Source organism: Sceloporus occidentalis, unplaced genomic scaffold (assembly GCF_023333645.1).
Source record: "Sceloporus occidentalis isolate IW3139 unplaced genomic scaffold, rSceOcc1.0.p SCAF_3, whole genome shotgun sequence".
NCBI lineage: Eukaryota > Metazoa > Chordata > Lepidosauria > Squamata > Phrynosomatidae > Sceloporus > Sceloporus occidentalis.
Genome location: NW_028316983.1, coordinates 77,881,910 through 77,898,653, shown reverse-complemented (window position 1 = coordinate 77,898,653; position 16,744 = coordinate 77,881,910). Strand labels below are relative to the sequence as shown.

The following is a 16,744-nucleotide window of genomic DNA, read 5'->3' as shown; positions in this document are numbered from 1 at the left end:
CGATTTGGAACTCAAGTGGCTTACAGTAATTAAAACAGAGAGCTAAAAAATAATAATTGTGTGCCTTCAAGTAATTTCTGTCTTACTGCAACCCTAAGGTGAACCTGTCACAGGGTTTTCTTGGCAAGATTTGTTCAGAAAGGGTTTACCTTCCCCTTTGCCTTCCCCTGAGGCTGAAAGAAAGTGCCTTGCCCAATGTCAACAGTAGGTTTCCATGGCTGAGCAGGGGTTTGAACCATGGTCTTTAAAGGCATAGTCCACTACACCACACTGGTTTTGTTTAAATGCCTTTGGAAAATTAAATTTAATTGACTACAATTAGGATTGTAGCTATCATCAATTTAGTTAGTAGAGTAATAGGTAAACTAAATAGCAATAATATTAAATAGCAATGGTTATGTTAAAAATTACTAAAGCAATCTGACTACAGTTAGATCAATTAGCTGCAAGACCTGAGCAGGGCTTTTGATGAAAGGGTGACTTAGAGATCACTGATTCATTGGGTTGCCATAAGCTGATGTTGATTTGATGCTGGTTAACAACAACTAAATTAAAATTAGTTTAAAATAACTATTAAAAATGACAAGTAAAGAAAACAAAGACGAAGTATATATACCCCACTCACTTCCATGCCACCATTCTCTGAAGATTTTTCATTATTTATTTATTAGAGTACTTATACCCCGCCCTTCATCCCTAAAGGCTATCAGAGTGGTCACAGAAGATGCCAGCCACAGATGCAGGCAAAACATCAGGAATAAATTCTTCCAGAACACAGCCACATAGCCCCAAAACCCCACAAAAAACTATGGATGCAGGCCATGAAAGCCTTCAACTTCACATAAAACAAAGACAGTATAGAACAATTGTGTGTGTGGTGTTTTAAATGTAATACTCATTCTATCTTGTTATATTATATTTAGGTTCTGTAAATAAAAGATCAATTTTGGTTTTATACACTTTTGGGCTCTTTGGTCACTTTGGCTTCTTTGGTGCTATCTACATGAAATGTTAGATTCCGAAAAGGTGTCTGTGGTGCCAGCACTGAACATAAAAGAGTGGTATTGCATAAATCTTCATATGTACTTTGAGAGCATTTAGTTGGTGTCACAAAAAGAGGGAGAGGAGGAAGTCCTCTTGGTGGTTGCAGTCTTCCATACACTCATGGAAGTCTTCACATTTGTTGAGTTAAGGAGTAGAAACCCCATTTTGGCCATAGTGATGGGATTTCCAAAGTAGTACCCTCACAGTTGTTGGCAAGGGAGGAATTTCTAGAGAAAAAAATCACACATTTAGTAGGATAAGGGCTGGAGAATCCCCGAAATGACCTCTCCCATGTACCCACCAGACATACCTGCAACAGCAAAGGAACATAAAGCTTTTGCTTAGAATAAAAAAGTTTTAGAAATACCTGCTACAGAATTTTACAGCAAAATATAATTTTGCTAATGACACCAATCTATCTCTACTGCAGTTCAGCATAATGCTCAGTTTCTCCTTCCTTCTCTCTTATATTATTTTGAACAATACAGAAACTGTGGATTTAGTGAAATAAAGCAAATAACATGAAAGTTGTAATCGCCTCTCCATCTAAATTCTGTTGTTGGAGTTGTTGGAGTTGGAGTGCTTTGTTAATGAAACCACCATAAGCTTTCAACTAGATAGATTGGCTAAATGGGTGGTGGGGAGGTTGTTCCAGGGTGACCAGAAGTGGAGGTGATACACACTAGCACTAACATTGCTGTTGCCTTTCCCCCTGTTTGCATCTAAAACGTATTTTAGTTTAACTGATACCATTGTATACTTTTCAATTCTTAATAAGAATAGGAAGCCAGAACCTTGGAGCAGTGGGAGTTATTTGTCAGGATCTATTAACAGGAGCTGAGACTTTAGAGAGAAATCATTTGAGAAGGAAGCCATTGGTCCCCTGCAGAGAGGCCAATTACAGAATACCACAGCTGCAACAGAATAACAGGGGAAGGGAACACTGAGTCTGGAATCCATCATTGTTGTTAACATTACAGCTAAAGTGTTGTTCCTATTAACAAATGTAAAATACATGTGACTGTTAAGGGCTGCCAGCAGGTTGTCAAGCACAGGGAGAAAAAGGATATAGCACATGGGGGAGAAATGCAACATTACCTATATTTGCATAGTAACCTTTCTAACCAAAATGCAATTAGATGTATGTGTTAAAGCCTGTTAATAGGCAAACATGGTTCATTTGTTATAACCTTTGCTATAGCACACTATCATGGCACATTATTCTTCAAATTTCAAACAGTCTTTCCCATGAGTTAGTCATGAATTTGTTTGCTTTCTGATCAGCAGAAAGCTGTACCTTTATGAAGTTTCAACGGAATATTGCCAATCCTGATAGTGGAGTTGTAGCTCAGTATTAACATTTTGAAATGCACTTGGTAAAGCAAGCAGATGAGGAGGGCTTGGACAAAAGCACCCCCATTAATGGATACAGCTTTATTGGTTAGAGATAACAGCACATTGATTTAACATATGTTTGCCATCTGATGACACTCACCCCCAGCTTGCCTCCTTGGGGGAGGCCCAGTGAGATGCTACAACCAGGGAGCATAAATAAGCTTCTCAGTTCTCACTTGGAATGGAAGGAAAGATTCCTTTCCATTTCCAGCCAAATTGGTTCCCCGTCCCCATTTGTAGGAAGCCTGTGCTTTCCAGAATCCATAAGGGCAAATGCCACTGTTTGACGAATGGTTTCTCTCTCTTCTTCCCACTTCCCCCTTCATTCTTGCTTACTTCAGTTGCTGCAAACTGAATTCAGTGCAAAAGTATTTGAAGTGCAAATATATTTAGTCTACAGTTAATTCACCAGGAGTGGGGAAGACTTGCTCTTCTCTGCTTACTTTTCTGGGTTTTAAATTTTTGCTGTTTGTGAGGCACTCAGCACGTCATTGCGACCTCAGAAGACGCTGCCAGGAGTGGTGCAAAGGAAGGAAAAACGACCCAGAATAACATTTTCTCCTATTCTTCACGGCTTCTAGTAGTGCATATTGAAGTCACATTGAGGCACTGGGCACCTCACATGCAGGAAAAAAATCTTTATTTTAATGTCGTTCTAAGTGAGGAAGGTCAGCGGCAGCACCTACCAGGCAGCGATCAGTCCTGGCTCTGAGAACTGACTGAAACTGGTGATGCCTTGCAGATAACTGTCCTGCTTGTCCCCCCCCCCCCCCCCCAAACTCCAGGTGCTAATTCGTGGGACACATACTGGAAACAGTTTCCAGGACACTCTGGGGAAAACTGATTTTTTAATTTTTTTTTTTTTACATTAAGGTTGTTTTACTTTGAGTTTGCTGCTGATTGAACCCTGTGTCATGTTTCCTGATCATGCCAGATCCATGGGAAATGCCATGAATGGTGTATTTTGATTGGCAAAGATTCAGGGGGATTTTTTCCCCTCATGTAGACTTGGCCTAACCGACCAGATAAAGATCTTAAAAGATTTGTATCACATTACAAAGCTCTTTGAAAATTTAGAGCAAGGGTCATGATTTGCATTTTTCTGGATCCTATTAAATTCCATGTCACTCTCACAACTGTGTAAATATACAGTGTTTGTTGTTGTTGTGTGCCTTCAAGTCATTTCCAACTTATTGGGATCCTAAGGAAAATCTGTTGTAGGCTTTTCTTGGCAAGATTTCTTCAGAGGAGGTTTGCTGTTGCCTTCCCCTGAGGTTGAGAGTATGTGATGTGCCCAAGGTCATCCAGTGGGTTTCATGGCTAAGCTGGGAATCGAATCATGGTCTCCAGAGTCGTAGTCTAGCACCCAAATCACTGTTCCATGCTGACTTCCTGAATATTAATTAATTAATTAAATGTTTACTGCATCTGAAGAAGTGGGTTTATAGCCACGAAAGTTCATGCAAAAATATAAACCAGAGAATTCTAAAGGTATTGTCACATTTTGTGAAGTCGAAGGTTTTCATGGCTGGTATCCATAGCTTTTTGTGGGTTTTTCGGGCTATGTGGCCATTTTCTAGAAGAGTTTCTTCCTGATGTTTCACCAGCATCTGTGGCTGACATCTTCAGAGTCTCTGAAGATGCCAGCCACAGATGCTGGTGAACATCAGGAAGAAACCTTTCTAGAACATGGCCACATAGCCGAAAAATCCCACAAAAAATATTGTCACATTTCTCCCCCCCCCCCCCTTTTTCTTTATTCTTTTCATCCCATTACTTTGGATCTCTAAAATTGTAATGTTAACACAGTTTCAGCTTAATACTGACTAGTCCAGTTAAATGACATGATGGGAATGCCAAGATATTTATGAGAGTTCTTGTTATTACGTTTTGAAGATTTTAATATTTTAAAACATTTATAATATCTTTGTAAAAAACAGGAAAAAACATTCTAATTACAGGGATTTTTAAAAAAGGTATGTAGATTACATATCTGCTGCTGAAAACTTTCATAACTTATGGTTATGAAAACATACCTCACAGTTATGAATTATTCTGGTGTATAAATAACTGTTTGATAATCTGACAGTAATTCATTTTTTCTAATTCAGTACACAATGCATTTTGTATGTACAGTGCTGGCTAGGATAAAAAGGTTTCTTCCCTTTTGCAGAACTAAAATCAAAACCTACATCACAGCTGAAAACATGACTGTTAAATTATTTTGTGCACACAGAATTGTTGTCAGCTATATTTTACATGTCATTGAATCTTCATTGTGATAGGAGCCAAACCTTCCTGTCCAACAACATATGGGGAAATTTGGCTGGCAACCTGTCTTCAAGAGAAGCGTGATCAAAGATTTTTTTCCTATACATATCTATGTATATGAAAAATATGCCCCATATCACAGAGATTCATAGGCTTTTCTGGGGTTCAGAGTATGTGACTTGCCCAAAGTCACCCAGTGGGTTTCCGTGGCTCATCTGGGAATTGAATCCTGGTCTTCAGAGTTGTAGTCTGTTCAAACTGCTACACTACACTGGCTGTTATACAATATAGAGGGGCAAAACTAATATGGAAAGGCGGGAGGAGAGGGGAAAGAATGAAAGGTGGAAAGAGCTGAACAAAATGGTCAAGACAAGGAAAACCATGAAACAGCAGTTTTATAGAAGCTTATGGTTTGCATAGAGGTGGGACATAACCATTAAGTTACATAACAAAGATTGATTTTAAAAACATAGTTCCTTGACCTAACATACTTAGAATATTAATTTCAACAATCTGGGAGAAAGAAAGCAGTGGGGGGAGAGGGAAGGGAAACTCAAAAGTTAACAGGGCAAATGGGAGAGTGAGGAGAGCAGGAGTCACTTGAAGGATAAAGAGAATACTGTAGGATGGGCAAACCCACAGGCACTGATATATAGAAATTAAAGGCAAGGGCAAAATCTCTTTAAGGTAAGGATGAAGAAGAGTTTATGTTGAGGGGGACATGAAGGAGATGTATGTATTTGAGAAGAAGTGTTGGTTAAGCGGGCTGAGGAACAACAGAAGTGAAAGGTTTTGGCATCAGCGTCTTAGATCATATGGTGAAAGGACAGAGAGATGAAAGATCATTAATGACAAAGTCAGCAAGAGGAAAACCTGCAAGAAGTAAAATTAAATTAAAAAAAGAGGAAACCAGAAAGAAGAAAATGGCCCCCATACAATTGTCCACTGCTGATCCTGGAGAAGAGGTTTGCCTGACATTTTCAACAAAATATCAGTTCAGTGTCGACTACAATTTAGTGAGAAATTATGAAAAATGAAAAAAAATACAACCCAATGTTCTGTTCCAAATGGAAGAGATTTTATCAATTACAGATGCTTTTGTTCATGCATACATACATATCGTACTTCACATATACTGCATACTGTCGGTCCTCCATATCCACAGCTTCTGCATCCATGGATTCAATCATCCACGTTTTCAAAATATTCAAAAAAAATTTCCAAAAAACAAACCTTGATTTTCCATTTTTAAAAAGGGACACCATTTTACTATGCTATAATGGAACTTGAGTATCCTTGGGATGGGTGGGTCCTGGAACTAAACCCCAGCGGATCCCAAGGACCCATTGTAGTTTTCTTTATTTTTAATCCAGTGTAATGTACTCTGAATTAGCTCTCCAAAATGTTTTCCACAAAGCTCTGCTGCAGGATGCTTTTGAAATCCTGTTAGATGTAAATACTGAAGACTGAACTTGAAATCATCTCCATGAAAAACATGTCAGTTTCAGCAGAACTATTTCTCATCAAATTAATGGGAATTTATGTGTTTATTGTACTGATACAAAAAGTGCACCAACAGATTTTAAAAGAGACAACTCCTCTCCTGACACACCTTATCTGTTTTTTATATTACCAGAAATCCATCAGGACAGAGTCACAAGTGGCATAGAGGGCTGTGGAGAAAGAGACCATCTCCAGATAGTCTTTTTCCATCAGTGCAAGACTCAGTCCTGGATCATATGCTCACAAAATCTTCATTTGTACTTTTATGCAGCAAACTGTGCATTCTTCTTTTCCCAAGCAGAGCATTGCTTATGCTATAAATAACTGTCTTTGCATTTAAGTTGTTGTTGCATTCCTTCATATAGATCCCAACCCTAAAAGGACCCTATCATGGAGTGGCCTCTTCTTTTGGAAAAGGGGAAATATAGGATTGGTGGAGTAGCACATTTCCCTACCTCCTTGCTAACTGTACTTATGATGTGGTTTTGGTCCTCACTCTCCTTTACCTTGCTTGAGCCTTCAGCGTCTGTTGGTGAGACTTTGCTGGTCCCAACCACAGTGCTCCTGGCTTCAGAGTCACTGGCTTCACCAGGCTTATGCTCTTCTTTACCTTGGGCTCCTTGTTCTTCCTCCATGTCCTGTTGTTGTCTTCTTTCCTATACCTTCTCTCTGTAGCTTATATAGCATACAGGGCATACATATATCACTACAGCATACAGGTATATGATAATACAGTGAGTTTGATGGGACTTACTCAAAGGAAAGTCATATAGATTTGCAACCATAATTAAACAATACTATTTCATTTACATCAGCACTTTAATATCATGTTGCAAAACAGCTTTGTCAAGCAATGCCAAAGGGTCCTGTGTTTTATAAGAAAATATCCAGTATTTATCACAGTGTTTATCACAGTCATTAAAAACTGAAGGTCTCTGGAATTTGTCTTCCAGAAACAGCCCAGACTAGATGAACATAAAATCTGTTGTAAATTGACAGCTGACACAATCCGATAATTTGAGCAGACATGAAGAAGCCCAGTGTTCTATTTGTATGGAATCTTTCAGCACCATTACCATACACACCTGTCTATTATTAGAGATGGAATTGTTTCCTGTTAAACACAGTGAATTAGAGATTTCAAAGATGACTGTGCATCCAAGAACATTCTGAATAATTAAGTTATATTAATTATGTTATGAGGCAATTATAAATGCAGAGCTTCAGGCTTTTTAAAAACCTTGTTTAGGAAGCAATTTTGTTTTATAAACCAAGGGAAAATGCCAGAGGTCAACACAAGAACTCAGAAGTTGCATTCACAAAGAACAAACTACCAATGGGAACGTATCCCTGATACCAAGGGAGAAGACTCATATTAAGTCAGGAGTTTGCAGAGGCACTCTGAAGGTTTGATTCAGCTCTGTACACTCTGGAATACAAACTGGGATGTGTATGTTACATCTCACAAACTTGTATCTTGCTGAATGCAATAGTGTGGATATTGCTTCCAAATGCATGTCAAGGATGAAATTAATGGAACATTTTCTATGCTATTCTGTCTACAAAACAAGTAGCCCTGACCAGTTAATGAGACAAAAGGGATGTTTTCCCTTCTCTTCATTTTTTTAGGATGCTTTAAATGCTTTTCAAGCATCCAAAAACAAACAACAACAACAACAACAAAACAAAACAAAAAAAAAAAAACCCAAACAGTCACTCACAGCTATTAAATGGGGAGCAGGTAGCAAGCTTTTAATACAAGTTTGTAGTTATCTACTGGAAGGCCCAACTAGAGTAGATCTATTAAATTTGTAAATTAGATTTACATAAGTGTTGATTGACTACTCAACATGTCATTTATTTGGTTTACTCTAGCTGGGACAACAAGTAGGCATATTATAAATTGCTTTCTAGATGACAACCATATTTTTTAAAAAACATATTTTAAAGCATAGTTTGATATTGCTATTAATATGTATTTTTTTCCAGTTAACTAAATAGCCTTGTTCAAGCATTGTTCTTGTGTGAAGTGGTACTAACTCTCAGTATGTTCTGTTGTGCACCAATACATTAAACCAAAATCTGTCATTTTGATCTTATCTTTGCTCTGTTGCCATCTCAAAAGTATGTCTATAGAATGAAGGACATAATGATAGATTTTTGCTTATGTATCAGCTTTCAATGAAACAATTATTGTATTCCACAGACAACTGTGTAAATGGGACCATGCTTGTCAAATTGGATGGGCAGTTGTTGGTGTTATTCAGCAGCTGTTTTGGGGATGTAAGTTTATTGGAGAAAAGACCTATAGAGTATGAAATGGAACAAAATTATGTTCAGTTTGATTCATATATATATATATATATATATATATATATATAGTGGGAGGGACTGCATAGGAACAATTTTTCGCCCTTCTGGACCCTCCCTATGGGCCACAATAGTGCCTCCAAATACCACTTATCTTAATCTGAGTCCTTCCCAAAAGGGAAATCAGAGGCGATGTTGTGTCATGTTCTTTCCCTATTTTGAGGAGTGGCATAAAAATAATGGTATTTGGAGGTTCTGGGGGAGTGCTCTGGTGGACCTGGAGGTGTTACTGCACATTTCGGGGAGCTCTCTGTGTGATTTGTTGGGCAAAACAAAAAAGCCCCCATATTATATCAATTTTTTTTTTAAAATTGGGGTGCAGGTGGGCCTGCTTCTGTCCTAGCTATGTGGGATGTTCAAAACATATTTTTGTTTGTTTAAAGTAAAAAAAAATGTTGTTTAAAGTAAAAAATATGCCTTATGAGGAGAATGATCCAGGCAGAGAGAAAACTCAGAAGTCTTCTCATTGCTAAATTGTATTCCTTTTGATTATCTTGCTTTTTTCCCTCTCTACAGACACTACATTTAACTTACATACTTCAGGCAATGGTATGCATAATCAAGCTCTGTGACACTTTTTGCTAATGTGGAATGCCATATAATATGTAAAAAGACTGGAACTCATTTTTAAAAATTCTATGGCTACTTATTGAGAATAAGCCCCAGTTAAAACAGTGGGGCATACTTCTGATTTGCAGACTGGAGCTGCTTTTACTGAAATGCCTTTCCTTTTTAATTTAATGGAGGGAACCTACAACAGGAACAAAGGGAAATGTGAAGGTGAATTGTCAGTTGAAATGAATAGAGGAAGCCGTGCCAGCGAAGGCAGCCCCAATTTTATATAACAACTACCACAGATAAGTGCAGCATCAAAAAGTGTAATGCACAAAACTATCTTTTAATGCTGTACTAATGTAATTTGAAACAAAGCAATTCCAGCAGACTGCACTGATTAATCAAGTTTTAAGTTTTCATTCATGTATTTATTGTAACCTTGCTTGTACATCTCTTATTACAAAATGCACACATTTCTTTTGTTAATAGTTTAACTGAATTTTTTCTAATACACGTATGTTAACATTTTTCCTCCTGCTATTTGACTTTTGTATCCTCTGTCATCAAACCAATGGTGTTAAAGAGGAAAAAAAGTAATTTCTTTGAAAAGCAATCTGGAATATAATATAATTTTCAGTGTTGCTGTGAAATGTTCACATACAAGTGCTTAGTTACTGGTAGTACATGTTTGTAGAATCACTATGTTAGTTTGACATCCATTTCCTATAGACTACTGCTTTTACAAATGTTCTAAAAGAGCAGTATGGCAGAGCTGGATATATTTTTCAGTTTACAGGACACCATAACATACAATCACATAATGGAGTTCTATATCTGGAATGTGAAAAAAAAATCCCTTTGATCAGATTAATTTACTCAATTGTTGCTTTGCTTTGTAATGTTTAGTTTCTCTTTATTTTCTGAGCCATTTGTTTCTTTTACTATTTTCTTTTATGGAGGTGAGGTTAGCAGCTTTTAGGAGATGCATATATCATAATAATGTATCCTGTAGTTTTTTTTTAAAAAAATGTTATAAAAAGTACTTGCTGTTTTTTCTTGAGACCACATATAACTTTGAAGAGCCTAGCTTGATTGTTTTATTAAACTGTTTAAACTAATAGGAGAAAATGTGTTAATACAATTGGGAGGCTTCATTTATTCATTTTTTGTTTAAAATAATTGTAGAGTGCTTCAAGGCAACTTGCATATCAAACACTAAAACTAATAAGTAGACAATTACTAATAAAATTAAGAATGTCAGTGATAAGAATAAACAAATATCCAGCCTAGAAAAATATGGAGATATTTACAGCTAAAGATTCATGAACATAAAACACAAATCAAGATAAAGACAAAGAAAACAAATGGTAACTCATGGCTTTGCTAAAGGCCCACAAAGATGGGCTCTGATTAACTCCAAATGCTAATTCCAGGGATGTTATGGCCACTGTAGGTACAATTTTGTCTCCCTCATATTTGTCAAAGAGACTACACTGTTTAAATTTTGTGCAAGCTGATACAGGTGAAGGTGATCCCTAAAAACCAATGGTTTAAACTGATCTCAGTGACACACTGGCAATCCGTGCAAGTGCAGCAGTTTGGGTATCATGTGAGTTGCTCACATGGCTCTCACCGTATTCAAGTGGCCACGCTTTGCACAAACCAAAGTTTCCCAGCTTTCTTTAAAGACAACTTTCATCTAGAGTACATTCTAGCCTGGAAGTCACCAAAGTATAGATAACAGGCTAGGTCAGAGTTTACCAGATATGGGCCCAAAACAGACGGGCTAAAAGTGTTGCCTTTGGGCCATCCAGGGACATGGTGTTCAGATGACACGCATACCCAGATTGGGCTGAAGCTGTCCTGCAGCTGCCTAAGGCAGCCCAAACCCAATGCAAATAGGAGCACATAAAAGCACTCCTTGCCAGCGGTCCATTATGGACTTCGGCAATGGCCAGCCTGGGGACCATAGCATCTGGTCATTGCAGTTTCATGCTGAACAGGGAACAGTCAGGGCGGGAGAGGCTTTTGGACACTCCTTTTGCACCGACTGCTTGAGGTCGAGGTCACAGTTCGCCACTGGCCTAAATGAGTGAAAATCACTTTTGAGCATTGCCACCAACTACATTCCTCAATGTGTCCTGACTGAAGAAATTCTCAAGCTTTCTCAGTTGCATGTAAAACCAATTGTAATCTTCTTGTCAGACTAGTTGGCTTTCCTGCCCACATTACTTCCTTTCTTATATGTATTATTTTATGTGAATATCTCTTATCCAGATTAAGTCTCAGCTCGTTTAACCTCATTCACTTCAGAACAGATTCCAAATACTGGTTCAGGAGTTTATCTGGCATCAGCAGATCAAACAATTGATAATGGTTTTTCATAATACATTGAAAATCCTGTGTATATACATCTGAGATTGAAAGACAAGGCTGCTTAGGGGTCTGAGATACAAATTTCATAAAACCTCCAATGACTCGTCTTTGAAGTGTCAGGGTTTAAAATGAGACTTCAAAGGGCAGAAATGGGGCTTTTTGAATCTTGTTCAGGGATTAACCAGTGCGAGGGGTCACACCTTCAATATTTTTAGAAAGTTAAGACTGTAGTCCTTAGAAGGAGATTATTCAGTTTGCAAATGAGGAGCCCCAGGCATGGCAGATATAGGAAGAGCCTAAAATATATCAATTAACTACTGGAACACATCTATGTGGAGAGCAATATTTTATAGAAATCCAGTTTAAATACATCCAACTCATCATTGTGAAATTCTGTCCAGGAAGTAAGACCACCTGTTTATTTTTAATCTGTGTTTAGGGTCAAATTGAAACAAAAGCTTTCACTTGAACTTTTGGGTATCACAGCTACCTCTCTACCTTCTACCATTGGCGAGCCTGATCAGAATCATGACTGTTGAGTGTAAGAAGGTTTAAAAACAGCAACAACAAAAACATTACTTCCTCTCTCTGTACGTATGTGTATGGATGTGCCTTCAGGTCTCCTGTTGATTTATGGTAACCTCATGAATTTTATAGGGTTTTATAAAGCATGGAATACTAAGGGGTGGTTTTGCAGGTTCCTCCTTGTGAAATATAGTCTACACCACTCTCATCTAAGGACTAACCAGGGCTGACCCTAATTAGCTTCCAAGATCAGACAGGATGGACATTTAGCCCTGTACCATGGTTTTAGTGAGAATAGCCTCTATTAGCCATTTAACTGCTTTTCCTGCTCTTGCAGTAGTAGTAACTTTGGTGTACAATATATTCAGGGTTTACCATTGTGCTTTTTTGTACAGCATTTTAATACTATATATAATCATATTTTAAGCACACTATGTAATCATATTTCATTTTTTAAAATATTATCATAATCCCACCACCACCACCTAATATTTGTGAAGCTTTCAAGACACATAGATTTACCTTTGTTCCTCCCATATTCACAAGAGAGATTGTGATGAAGTGTAAACATTAGTAGAAAACTGTTTTTGGTGCTTCTACTGATAAAGCATGAGAAAATGATATGCAACTATTCAGGAAAGAAATGCATTTAGTGCACAGTACCTTGGTAAACTTGTAAGGTTCTGTCCTGTAAAATTGGATATGAAGCAATTTTCTGTTATTAACTTAGCAAACACATGCAGTATTGCAGTATCACAGTATAATCTTATTAAGATAGTATCTGATTTAATTATAAGCACACCATAAATATGTAAAGCACAATGTAACCTTTGCTGGAGCAGATGTCTGTTGTTTTTAACAGTAATTTAATCGAATGGCACGTGCTTGCCCATTGTACTGTATGTGGTCTAATAACATAGAAGGTCATGCCACAAATTCCCTTAACCCTGAGGAACAGATGGCTTAAAGGGAAGTTCTTTCTCTTAGCTTGACAAAACCTTGCATTGAGTACTTTCCATTGTCTGTTTTTCTGTCCTTGATCCATTCATCTGAATACTCTTAAATATCCAGATTTAATTGACTGAATTGATGGGCTTTTACCAAATGTGTGAGCAAAAGCTTCTAGTAATGGAACTATTGTGCACACTAATGGAGCTTACTAATAGGCAGCTTTTGGCTTGTCTGTTTGCCTTCTTTGTTCCCTGAGTGGGGTCTTTCAAAACTTTAAAATCTTCCAGGTTTCTTCTATTTGTCTCCAGTTTCATAGGGCCCATACATACAACCAAAAGTTATGTGTAATCTGTAATCTGTTTTTAAAAATACAATTGTTGGCTATGTTACAAATGATGTTCACATTTTTACTGGGTATAGCAACTACAAAAGAAAGAATATTCCCGAGTAGGCAAGGGAATATACTACTACATTTGATAGTCCTGATGAGAAATCCATACTTAGGACAAGAGGCAACTGTTAAACACAATATGGAGACACAGAATGGTTCCCAATTGGCAAAGGGGTCAGGCAAAACTGCATTCTATCACCCTACCTGTTCAACATGTACACAGAAAATATCATATGAAGAGCAGGTTTGGACTCAGAAGGAGGAGGAATGAAGATAGGAGGAAAGAACATGAACAATCTAAAATATGCAACTTTCACCATACTACTAGAAGAAAATATCTCAGACTTGGAAAAAATACTAAGGAAGGTCAAAAATGAAAGTGCAAAGGCAGGCTTTCTGCTAAACATAAAGAAAGCAAAAATAATAACCATGGACGATCTACATAAATTCAACTTGGATAATGAGGAAATTGAAATAGATAAAGATTTCCTGTACCTTGGATCAAACATTGATCAGAACAAAGACTGCAGTTAAGAAATAAGAATATTACAAGGACTGGGAAGGGCAGCTATGAAAGAACTAGCCAAGATCCTCAATTGCAGAGATATAACTGAACACTAAAGTGAGGCTAGTCCAATCCATTCTTTTCCCTATCATCAGGTATTAATGTTAGAATTGGAAACTGAAGAAAGTTGAGAGAAAGAAAATAAACTCATTCGAGATGTGCTGCTGGAGAAGACTACTGAGGATACTGTAGACCAGTGATGGCGAACCCATTGCATGCGTGCCAGAAGTGGCACTTTGGGCCATTTCCTCGGGCATGGGGCGAGGGAGAAGGCGGAAGAGGCACGCGCATGCCCATTCCTCCCCCTCCCTGCCTTTTCCTGGCCCCCAGCTGTCTCTCGGAGACAGCTGGAAGCCAGAAAAGGGCGCTCCGGAGAAGGAGCCAGAGGAGCATGCCTCTGGCTCCTCCTCACAGCCTTTTCCCAGCCCCCAGCTGCCTCTTCAAGAGAGCTAGAGGCTGGGAAAAGGGCAGGGAGAGGACGAGTGACCGGCACGCGCTAGTGCCTCCTCCTCAGGGAGCTTTGCCTGCCAGACAGCTGGAAGCAGGGAAAGCTCCGTGAGGAGGGAGGCAGGGGCCCTGCCCATCTCCCTCCTTCTTTCCCCACTTACAAAACAGCCTGTCTTCATGCCTGATATACTCTATGTACTCAACTATAAATCAACCTCATCTATAGGTTGAGGGCAGATTTTGGGGCCAACATTATGGATTTTGCCATGACCCATGGATAAGTCAAGGGTAAAACTTGGAGCTCCTTCCTTGTGCATTTGTGTGCATGTTGCAAGAGGGACTCTTAAAGAAGCAGCAATGAATCGCCCACAAGGCTTTCTGCTTCAGCGTTTTAGCCTTCACTCCCAAGACAGTGGTGCATGGGCAGGAAAGAGACTTAAAGAAACAGCAATCAGTCACCCAGGACTCTTTCTGCTTGGCTCAAGAGAGAAGGAAACTCCTCTCCTGACTGCATGGGGAAATCTGAAAGAGCTTCTGTCACATTACTGTACTGACCTGTAAATAAGTCAAGCTCTTTCAGATTTCCCCATGCAGTCGGGAGAGCAGTATATACAGTAGATGACATTTTACTAACTATGTTGCCTGTAAAATCCAGCACCTTATTTATTTAATCATTATTCTGCCTTTGTCACATTCCAGAACAGTTTACTATACAAGTTAAAACAAAATTGAAATGAATCAGGTGTGAACTCAAAGGACCAAATAATGAATTTAAAACAGTTCAGTGACCTTTAAAAGCATAACAAGAAGGGGGAAAGGCCTTTTATAGCTAAGAGCAACTATTTGATTAAAAATAAAAGGATCTTCACCAGCTGGCAGAAGGAAAGAAGAAAGGGGTTCGACTAGTTTCCTGTGGAAAGGAGTTATAGAGCTTGGGAGTAGCCACTGGAAAGGCTCTGTCTCATGACTTTACTGAAAATGGTTGTGAAGGGGGTGAGATAAAATTTCCCCCCAAATTTCAAACTCCAGGCAGGCTCACATAGCAAAGTATGGTCTTTCAGACAGACTTCATCCAAGCTGTATAAGGCTTTTAAGGATATAACTGGCATTGCACATTTTTTTCCTGGAATCAGATTGGTAGCCAGATTGATGAAGTTCTTGTAAGGATTCTCTGTTCTCCTTGCAAAGAGTCCCCATCAGTAGACAGCAACACAAGTTGTTAGGAAGGATTACACACCATTGTAATAGTGTAATATTACAAAGCCTGGTGATAAAATGGCTAGCACTTTCATTGTCCACATAAATGCTTAGGATTCAAAGCATAGTGATTTTATTGAAAAAGAATGAGAGCAGAAAGGTGTCAGAAAGATGACAATTATTTAGCAGGGCTAATGCATGACGTCATACTATCAGCAGAAAACAGCAAAGATATGAAATGATTACTGAAAAAAGTCAAGGAAGAAAGTGCACAAACAGATTTACAGCTGGACATTTAAGAAAAACAAAATAAAAATTATGAAAAAAAAATTGTGTGCCAAAACATTTTATTGTCCTAATTATCCTGTACTCTGGGCAAGCGACTACAATCAAGACAGAATACAGAAAAACATAATGGTTTTCAATTGGCAAGAGGGTCAGACAAAGCTGCACTTTATTATCCAATCTTTAACATGTACACTGTACATACACATAAAGCAGGATTAGACTCAGAGGAAAGAGTTGTGAAAATTGGAGGAAGGAACGACAACCATTTAAGATATGCAGATGACACCATACTATTGAAAGAAAATAGCGAAGACATGAAATGATTACTGACGAAAGTCAAAGAAGAAAGTGCAAGTACAGTTGAATGTTAAGAGAACAAAAATAATGACCACAGATGATTCACATAACTTTAAAGCAAATGATGAAGACATTGGAATAGTTTTTAAGATTTTCCATACCTTGGCTCAGTCAGTAATCAGAATGGAGACTGAAGTCAAGAAACCAGAAGACAAGTGCTTAGAAAGGCAGCTGTGAAGGAACTAGACAAGATCCTAAAGTTTCAAAATATGGTATATAATTGAATACTACAGGTAGGATTGTCCATTATATCATATTTCCAGTTTTTATGTATTGTTGTGAAAGCTGGACATTGAAAAATGCTGCTAGGAAGAGAATCTACTCATTTGAAATGTGGTGCTGGAGTAGAGTTCTGTGGGATAGTGTGGACTGCTAAAAAGACAAATCTGCTGGTCCTAAAACAAATCAAGCCTGAACTCGCCCTAAAAGCCAAGATGACTAAACTGAGACTGTCATACTTTGGACACATGAGAAGGCATGACTCACTGGGGGGGTCATGCAGACTGACA

General features: G+C 38.3%; 1 protein-coding gene across 2 annotated transcripts in view; it reads left to right on the top strand.

Moving 5' to 3' along the window:
• The window catches only part of LOC149316264 (BEN domain-containing protein 5-like), a 1,092,722-nt gene that overhangs the window by 319,434 nt on the left and 756,544 nt on the right, over positions 1-16,744 (top strand). The window lies entirely within an intron of this gene.